The sequence below is a fragment of the Galeopterus variegatus genome, unplaced genomic scaffold, assembly GCF_000696425.1.
Source record: "Galeopterus variegatus unplaced genomic scaffold, G_variegatus-3.0.2 Scaffold9910, whole genome shotgun sequence".
Classification (NCBI taxonomy): domain Eukaryota; kingdom Metazoa; phylum Chordata; class Mammalia; order Dermoptera; family Cynocephalidae; genus Galeopterus; species Galeopterus variegatus.
Genome location: NW_007736021.1, coordinates 14,636 through 24,587, shown reverse-complemented (window position 1 = coordinate 24,587; position 9,952 = coordinate 14,636). Strand labels below are relative to the sequence as shown.

The following is a 9,952-nucleotide window of genomic DNA, read 5'->3' as shown; positions in this document are numbered from 1 at the left end:
CCGGGGTGTAAGCTACCCTCTGGGACAGCACAGAGAGAGGTCACACCCGATGCCCAATGACGTGCGAGCTGCAGCACCTGCCTTCTCCTCCTGGTCCTCCCGTCACTTCTACTCCTATGGCCCAATGGGGAAATGTCAGTCATTTATGAATCTGAGCTAGATTCAAATGGGGAAACGTAGGTTTAAAGTTAAAACCAAACTGCAATGCCTTCAGCATGCACACAGGTAGGAAGCATCAGGTAAATGGAAATGAGGGAAGCAGAAGGCACAGTGGCTAAGGGCCAGGGTCACACACTGCCCAGGTCCTTCCACTGCAGTGTCCGTGTTAGAGATGCTGTGGAACAAACAGGCTCCTGCACTTCTTTTCGGGGCTGCGAGGGGGTCGGCTCAGGTTGGAATCTGAGTTGTAAGCCCGGTGCCTACTGAGCTGTGCTCAGCTCCTCAGACACCTCCGTTCCTCTCAAAATGTAACCTGCAGTTTCCTACAGCCCCCATGGGAAAGAGTCACTCATTTCCTAGTGATCCCATCAAGACTCTATGCCCAAATCTTCCATAACCCCAGACTTGACCTCCTCAGTGAACGTTTTGCACAGAGCCAAGGGGTTTTCAGTGTCAATCTTAGAAGGGATGCTTTCCCCTCCCCTTTCCAAGGGAACTGACAACCAAATGGCATCTGGCTCTTTTCACGGCACTCACTGGGACACCCTCAAACTTCTGTCCATGAACTGACATTTGCAGTGGACCAGTTTGGGTGGATGAACTTAGCATGGCCAGCAGGCCCAGCCAGCACACCACAGGTGGCTGTGGGCATGTGTCGAAGGCACACTAAGGACTCCCAACCATTCTTGTAGGTTTCCTAGATTTCCAGAAAGTGAGGCCTCTGGAAGAATAACCTTCCCCAGGGGATTGTTCTGTTTTCAGCTTTCCCATTTGTCAAGGGGGAAAGGCCCCAGGAAGGGGTAATGCCTGGAGTGGTGTCTGCTGCTGGCCCAGTTGGACTATTCCATACGGCCTTGGGCAGATCCTCCAATTCCCAGCCAGTGGAACAGGGACTGGCTGGTCCACATCAGAGAGCTGTGGAGGAGTGACAGAGGGAGTATGTGCCAGCACATGGCACGGGAGAAGGGCTCAGTGAGTGCTGTTCAGTGTCAATCTTAGAAGGGATGCTTTCCCCTCCCCTTTCCAAGGGAACTGACAACCAAATGGCATCTGGCTCTTTTCACGGCACTCACTGGGACACCCTCAAACTTCTGTCCATGAACTGACATTTGCAGTGGACCAGTTTGGGTGGATGAACTTAGCATGGCCAGCAGGCCCAGCCAGCACACCACAGGTGGCTGTGGGCATGTGTCGAAGGCACACTAAGGACTCCCAACCATTCTTGTGGGTTTTCTAGATTTCCAGGAAGTGAGGCCTCTGGAAGAATAACCTTCCCCAGGGGATTGTTCTGTTTTCAGCTTTCCCATTTGTCAAGGGGGAAAGGCCCCAGGAAGGGGTAATGCCTGGAGTGGTGTCTGCTGCTGGCCCAGTTGGACTATTCCATATGGCCTTGGGCAGATCCTCCAATTCCCAGCCAGTGGAACAGGGACTGGCTGGTCCACATCAGAGAGCTGTGGAGGAGTGACAGAGGGAGTATGTGCCAGCACATGGCACGGGAGAAGGGCTCAGTGAGTGCTGGCCACCACAAGCAGCAGTGCTGGTGACAGTACTGGTGGAGATGGGCTGGCAACAGAAGTGATAACCATATGTATTAGTCTGTTTTTGTGTTGCTATAACAGAATACCTGAGACTGGGTAGTTTATAAAGAGGTTTATTTGGCTCCTGATTCTGGGACAGCTACATCTGGCACGGGCCTCAGAATGCTTCTGTTCATGGCAGAAAGTAGCAGGCAGCTGGTGTGTACAAGCAGATCACATGGCGAGAGGAAGCAAGAGAGAGAGGGGAGGTGCCAGGGTCTTTTAAACAACCAGCTCTTGTGGGAACTAATAAAAGTGAGAAATCACTCATGACCCGTCCCCCCAGGGCGAGCATTAATCCACTCATGAGGGATCCACCCCCATGACCCAAACTGCTCCCCAAACTGCCACATTGGGGATCAGATTTTGACATGAGCTTTGGCAGGACAATAACATCCAAACTCTGTCACCATATAACACATGCAGGAATTTTATTTAAGAGTCTGGTAATAGGGAAATAAAATGGATAACCTGCTCTTGAGAATAACAGTAATTCCTCTTCTCAAATATTGAGTTTATGTAATCCATTTCATTTTGCTTTCTACCTTGTCTTCAAGGAAGTACAGAGGTCCAGTCAAATTAACTATAACATCCTAGAGCTTGATATATCAACTTTTCTCTCCCTCCACATGTGGAGCAAGAAATAAAAACTATTATCTATGATTGTTAGAAGTCATCTCTAATCTGAGTATCATTTATTTAAAATAACAATCTCATTATAAGACATCTCAAGTCCTTTTGTACTTGTAAAGAGAACAGATTATAAATTCACTGGTACTGCATTTTAACTGTGGCTGAAGCCAAAGAGTCACTGACTAAGGTCAAATTCTGTGTAGTCAAAATTATCCTTCAAAATCCTTTCAGAAAGATATAATAATTATAACCATATGCACACTTAACAGCAGAGTGCAAAAATATGAAGCAAAAATTGACAGAATTGAGGGAAGAAATAGATATTTCTAAAATAATGATTGGGGACTTCAATATCCCGCTTTCAATAATGGATAGAACAACCAGGTGGAAAATCAGTAAGGAAATAGAGGACTTGAACAGCACTATAAATCACCTAAACCTAACAGACTTGCATAGAATACTCCACCCAACAACAGCAGAATGCACATTCTTCTCAGGAACACACAGAACATGCACATTCTTCTCAGGAACATACAGAACGTTCTTCAGGAGAGGCCACAAAACAAGTGTCAATAAATTTTAAAAGATCATAAAAGTATATTCTTCAACCACATGGAATAAAGCTAGAAATCAATAACAGAAGGAAAACTGAAAAATTTACAAATTTGTGAAAATTAAATAACACACTCTTAAGCAACCAGTGGGTCAAAGAAGAAATCAAAAGGGATATTAGAAATACTTAGAGATGGGGCCGGCCCGGTGGCGCACTGCTACAGTGCGCCGCTTGGGAGTGCGGCGGCGCTCCCGCCAAGGGTTCAGATCCCACATACAGACCGGTTCCTGCTCACTGGCTGAGCGAGGTGCGGGTGCAGCACTGAGGGTTGCGATCCATTGCCGGACACGAAAAAAAAAAAAAAATACTTAGAGATGAATAAAAATGTAAATACAGCATACAAAAATTTACGAGACCCAGTGAAAGCAGTTTTTGAGGGAAATTTATAGCTATAAATGCCTACATAATGAAAGGAAAGATCTCTCAGTTCAATAACCTAATTTTATACCTAAAAGAACTCAAAAAGAAAACAAACTAAACCCAATGCTAGCAAAGACAGGAAATAATAAAGATTAGAGCAGAGATAAATAAAATAGGGAACAGAAAACAATAGATAAAATCAAAAGTTGCTTCTTGAAAAGATCAACAAGATTGACAAACCTCTAGCTAGATGGACTAAGAAAAAAGACTCAAATTACTAAAATCAGATATGAAAGCAGAGACATTACTACCAACCTTACAGTAATAATAAAGTCTTATAAGAGAATACAATAAATGATTATGTGGCAACCAGTTAGATAACCTAAATGAAGTGAACAAATTCCTAGAAATATACAAACTAAAATTGACTCAAGTAGAAATAGAAAATCTCAACAGATGCTATGGGTTAAATTGTGTCCCCCAAAGGTTCATATACTGGAAACTTTTTCCCCAATGTAACAGTGTTAAGATGATGGGAAGTCCTATTATGGTTATTGAAAGGTGGGACCTTTAAGAAGTGATTAGATTGTGAGGACTCTACCTTCATGAATGGATTGATTCAGTGATGGTTTAATGGGTGGTTATGTGTGTGGTTCTGATGGCTTTAAAAGGAGAGCAAGTGAGGAGGTTAGCTCTCTTGCTTAGTCCATTTGCCATGTGACACCCTGTGTTACTGTAGAAGGCCATCAGCAGATGTGTGACCTGGACTTTGGACTTTCCAGCCTCCAAAACTCAAAGAAATAAATTTCATTACTTTGTAAATTACCCATTTTCAGGTATTCTGTTATAAGCAACAGACACAGACTAATACAACAGACTTATAACAAGTAAGATATTGAATCAATAATCTATTCTCCAATAGTGAACATGCAGAAAGAGAAATCAAGAAAGCTTGCCCATTTACAGTAGCCACCAAAAAAAATAAAATACTTAGGAATTGAGTTAACCACATATGTGAAAAATCTCTATAATGAGAACTACAAACCACCGCTGAAAGAAATTAGGGAGTATAATAGGAGATGGAAAGATATCCCATGCTCTTGGATTGGAAGAATCAATATTGTGAAAATGTCCAAGCTACCCAAAGTGATCTACAAATTCAATGCAATCCCCATCAAAATTCCAATGACATTTTTCTCAGAAATGGAAAAAACTATCCAGACATTTATATGGAATAACAAAAGACCATTCATAGCCAAAGGAATGCTGAGCGAAAAAAAAAAAATAAAGCTGGAGGCGTAACACTACCTGACTTTAAACTATATTACAAAGCCATAATAACCAAAACAGCATGGTACTGGCATAAAAACAGACACACTGATCAAAGGAATAGAATAGAGAACCCAGAAATCAACCCACACACCTACAGCCATCTGATCTTTGACAAAGTTACCAAGCCTATACATTGGGGAAGAGATTGCCTCTTCAGCAAATGGTGCTGGGAGAACTGGATATCCAGATGCTGGAGAATGAAACTAGACCCATACCTCTCACCATATACTAAAATCAACTCAAAATGGATTAAGGATTTAAATATACATCCTGAAACAATAAAACTTCTTAAAGAAAACATAGGAGAAACACTTCATGAAGTAGGACTGGACACAGACTTCATGAATATGACCCCAAAAGCACAGGCAACCAAAGGAAAAATAAACAAATGGGATTATATCAAACTAAAAAGCTTCTGCACAGCAAAAGAAACAATCAACAGAGTTAAAAGAGAACAAACAGAGTGGGAGAAAATATTTGCAAAATATACATGTGACAAAGGATTAGTATCCAGAATATACAAGGAACTGAAACAACTTTACAAGAAAAAAAAACAAGCAATCCAATTAAAAAGTGGGCAAGAGAACTAAATAGGCATTTTTCAAAGGAAGATATATGAATGGCCAACAGACATGAAAAAATGCCCAACATCACTCAGCATTTGGGAAATGCAAATCAAAACCACGCTGAGATACCATCTCCCCCCAATTAGGATGGCTAATATCCAAAAGACTGTGAATGATAAATGCTTGCGAGGTTGCATAGAAAAAGGAACTCTCATACATTGTTGGTAAGACTGAAAAATGGTGCAGCCTCTATGGAAAATGGTATGGAGGTTCCTCAAACAATTGCAGATAGATCTACCATATGACCCAGCTATCCCACTGCTGGGAATATACCCAGAGGTTTGGAAATCATCAAGTTGAATGTATACTTGTACTCCAATGTTCACTGCAGCACTCTTTACAATAGCTAAGAGTTGGAACCAGCCCAAATGTCCATCATCAGGTGAGTGGATACAGAAACTGTGGTATATCTACACAATGGAATACTACTCAGCTATAAAAAGAATGAAATACTGCTATTTGCAATGACATTGATGGACCTAGAGAGAATTATATTAAGTGAAACGAGTCAGGCACAGAAAGAGAAATATCACATGTTCTCACTTATTTGTGGGAGCTAAAAATAAATAAATAAATACACAAAAAAATCAGGAAGCGGGGAGAGGGAAGAAGACATAACAATTACAATTCCTTGAAGTTGATATGACAAGGAAACAGAAAGGACATTGTTGGGAGGGAGGGGGGAAAGGGAGAGGGAGGTTTTGGTAATGGGCCACAATAATCAACCACGTTGTATATTGACAAAATAAAATGAAATTTGGAAGGGAAAAAAACCTCCAAAGAAAAGCCCAGGACCAGATAACCATCACTAGTGAGATCTACCAAATGTTTAAAGAAGAATTAAGATGAATCCTCTTGAATTCTTCCAAAAAATAGAAGTGGGGGGAACCATTCTATGAGGCTGGCACTATCTGATATGAAAGCCAGACAAAAACACTACAAGAAAACAAAACTACCGACCAATATCCCTTACAAATTTAAATGCAAAAATCATCAGCAGAATATTAGCAAACCAACCCAGCAGCACTATTAAAAGTACTATACACCATGACCAAGTAAGATTTACTCTAGGAATGTAAGGGTGGGTCACCATATGAAAATAAACCAATGTATTACACCCCTTTAATAGAATAAAGGGGGAAAAAAACACTGTCATCTCAATTGATTCCAGAAAAGCATTTGACAAAATCAAACATGCTATTTTTTATTACAACACTAAAAAAAAAAAAAACAAAAAACCCAGCAATATCAGTGAACTTACCCAATCTGATAAAGGGCATTTATGAAAAACTCACAGTTAAATGTCACACTCAATGGTGAATGACTGAAAGCTGAAATCTTATCCCTGAGATCTGGAATAAGACAAGAACGTCTGCTTTTACCACTTATATTCAACATTGTATTAGAAGTTCTAGCCAGAGCAATTAGGCAAGAAAAAGAGATAAAAGGCATCCACACTGGGGAAAAAAAGTAAAACCATTTCTATTCTCAGATAATGTAATTGTAAAGAATCCACAAAATAACCATTAGAGATAATAAGTGAATTCAGCAAAGTTGCAGGATACAAGATCAACACACAATAATCAATTGTCTACATTAGAAAGTAGTGTAAGACTTGTACACTGAAAGCTAAAAAAAAATTTCTGAAAGAAATGAAAGCCTACCTGAATATATAGACATCTGTGTTCATGGATTTGAAAACTTTTTTTTTTTTTTTTTTTTTTTTTGTGGCTGGCTGGCCCAGGGATTGAACCCTGGACCTTTCGTGTTATCAGCACCATGCTCTAACCAACTGAGCTAACAAGCCAGGCACAAAAAACTTCATGTTGTTAAGATGGCAGTTTAACCCAAACAATCTACAGATGCAATACAATCCTATCAAAATCCCAAGAGCAGTTTTAGTGTGTGGTCTTTTAAAATTTTTAATTGACAAATAATAATTATATATATTTATGCAGTAGAATGATGTTATGATCTACGTATACATTGTAGAAAGATTTAATCAAGCTAAGGGCATCTTTCATAGTAATGAAAATGCTAATCCTGAGTTCATATGGAGTTCATAGCCAAAACTATTTCAGGGGTAAAAAAAGAACGAAATTGAATATCACACTTAACGATTTTAAAACTCACTATAAACAATAGTAACCGAGACATTGTGGTACTTGCATAAGGCTAGACGTATATAGATCAATGAAATAAAATTGAGAGTCCAGAAGTAAATCCATTTACATGAAAAGATGTTCAGCATCATTTATCATTAGGGAAATGCAAATCAGAACCACAATGAGATACCCCTTCACACCCCCTAGAATGGCTGTAATAAAAATAAATGGGAAANTTGTTAAGATGGCAGTTTAACCCAAACAATCTACAGATGCAATACAATCCTATCAAAATCCCAAGAGCAGTTTTAGTGTGTGGTCTTTTAAAATTTTTAATTGACAAATAATAATTATATATATTTATGCAGTAGAATGATGTTATGATCTACGTATACATTGTAGAAAGATTTAATCAAGCTAAGGGCATCTTTCATAGTAATGAAAATGCTAATCCTGAGTTCATATGGAGTTCATAGCCAAAACTATTTCAGGGGTAAAAAAAGAACGAAATTGAATATCACACTTAACGATTTTAAAACTCACTATAAACAATAGTAACCGAGACATTGTGGTACTTGCATAAGGCTAGACGTATATAGATCAATGAAATAAAATTGAGAGTCCAGAAGTAAATCCATTTACATGAAAAGATGTTCAGCATCATTTATCATTAGGGAAATGCAAATCAGAACCACAATGAGATACCCCTTCACACCCCCTAGAATGGCTGTAATAAAAATAAATGGGAAATAATAGTGGTGGTGAGGATGTGGAAAAATTGGAACCCCTGAACATTTTTGGTAGGAATACAAACTGTGCAGCTGCTATAGAAAATGGTTTGATGGTTCCTCACAAAGTTATACATAGAATTACCACATGATCCCACAATTGCACTCCTTGGTATATATCCAAAAGAAGAGAAAGAGTTATTCAAACAAATTCTTGTACACCAATGTTCAAAGCAGTACTATTCAGAATAACCAGAAGAGGAAACAACCCAAATGTCAATTAAGTGATCAATAAATAAACAAATGTGCTCTAAACGTTGTCTTTCCACACAATGGAATAGTATTCAGCCATGAAAAGAAATGAAGTGCTGATACATTCTACAAAGTGGATGAACCTCAAAACATTATACTAGAAGAACAAAAACCATATCATCATCTCAATAAATGAAGAGAAAGCATTTGACGAAATTTACATCCTTTCATAATAAAAACAAACTCTCAACAAATTAGATATAGAAGGAATGTTCCTCAACACTAAAGGCCATATATGACAAGTCCACAGCTAACACCATATACTCAATGGTGAAAAGTTGAAAGTTTTTCCTCTAAGATCAGGAACAAGACAAGGATGCCCACTCTCACCACTTCTGTTCAACATAAGATTAGAAGTCCTAGACAGAGCAATTAGACAAGAAAAAAAAAAGGCATTTAAATAGGAAAGGAAGAAGTATACGTGTCTCTGTTTGAGATCTTATATATAGAAAGTCCTAAAAGACTCCAACAAAAAACTGTTAGAACTGATAAACAAATTTGGTAAAGTTGCAGAATCCAAAATCAACATACAAAAATCAGTAGCATTTCTATACACTAACAATTAACCATTTGAAAAAGAAACTTTAAAAAAATCCCACTTACAACGGCATTAAAATTACTTAGCAGTAAATTTAACCAAGGAGGTGAAGGATTTGTATACTGAAAACTATAAAACACTGATGAAAGAAAGTAAAGATGACAGAAGGAAATGGAAAGATAGCCTGTGTTCATGGATTGGAAGAATTAATACTGTTAAAATGTCCATGCTACTCAAAACAATCTACAGATTCAATGAAATCCCTATCAAAATTCCAATGTTATTCTTCACAGAGATAGAAAAAACAATTCTAAAATTCATGTGGAACCACAAAAGACCTCGAATAGGCAAAGCAATTTTGAGAAAGAACAAAGCTGGAGGTAGCACTTGTTCTGATTTCAAAACATATTACAAAGCTATAGTATTCCAAAAGCATGCTACCAGCATAAAAACAGGTATATTAACTACCAGAATGGATAGAGAGCTCAGAAATAAACCCACACATTTATAGTCAATTGATTTTCAACAAAGGTGCCAAGAACACACAATGGGGAAAGGACAGCTTCTTCAATAAATGGTGTTGGAAAAACTGGACATACACATGCAGAAGAATGAAATCAGCCCCTTACTTCACCCTGTATACAAAAATGAACTCAAAATAGATTAAAGATTTAAACATAAGACCTGAAACTGTAAAACTTCTAGAAGAAAACATAGAGGGAAAATCTTTGCCCTTGATCTTGCAAGGGATTTTTTTGCCACTGATCTTGGAAAGTATTTATGATGCTGTATTAGTCAGGGTTCTTCGGAGAGACAGAATCAATAGGATATGTTATAATTATGTGAGAGGGATTTATTAGGGGAATTAGCTCACGTGGCTATGAAGAAAAGTCCCACGATAGGCCATCTATAAACTGGATGCTGGTAACGTGGCTCAGTCCAAAGGCCTCAGAACCAGGGAAGCTGATG

General features: G+C 38.7%; 1 protein-coding gene across 1 annotated transcript in view; it reads left to right on the top strand.

Annotated features, from left to right (window-relative positions):
• The window catches only part of LOC103609655 (uncharacterized protein C20orf26-like), a 16,481-nt gene that overhangs the window by 867 nt on the left and 5,662 nt on the right, over positions 1-9,952 (top strand). The window lies entirely within an intron of this gene.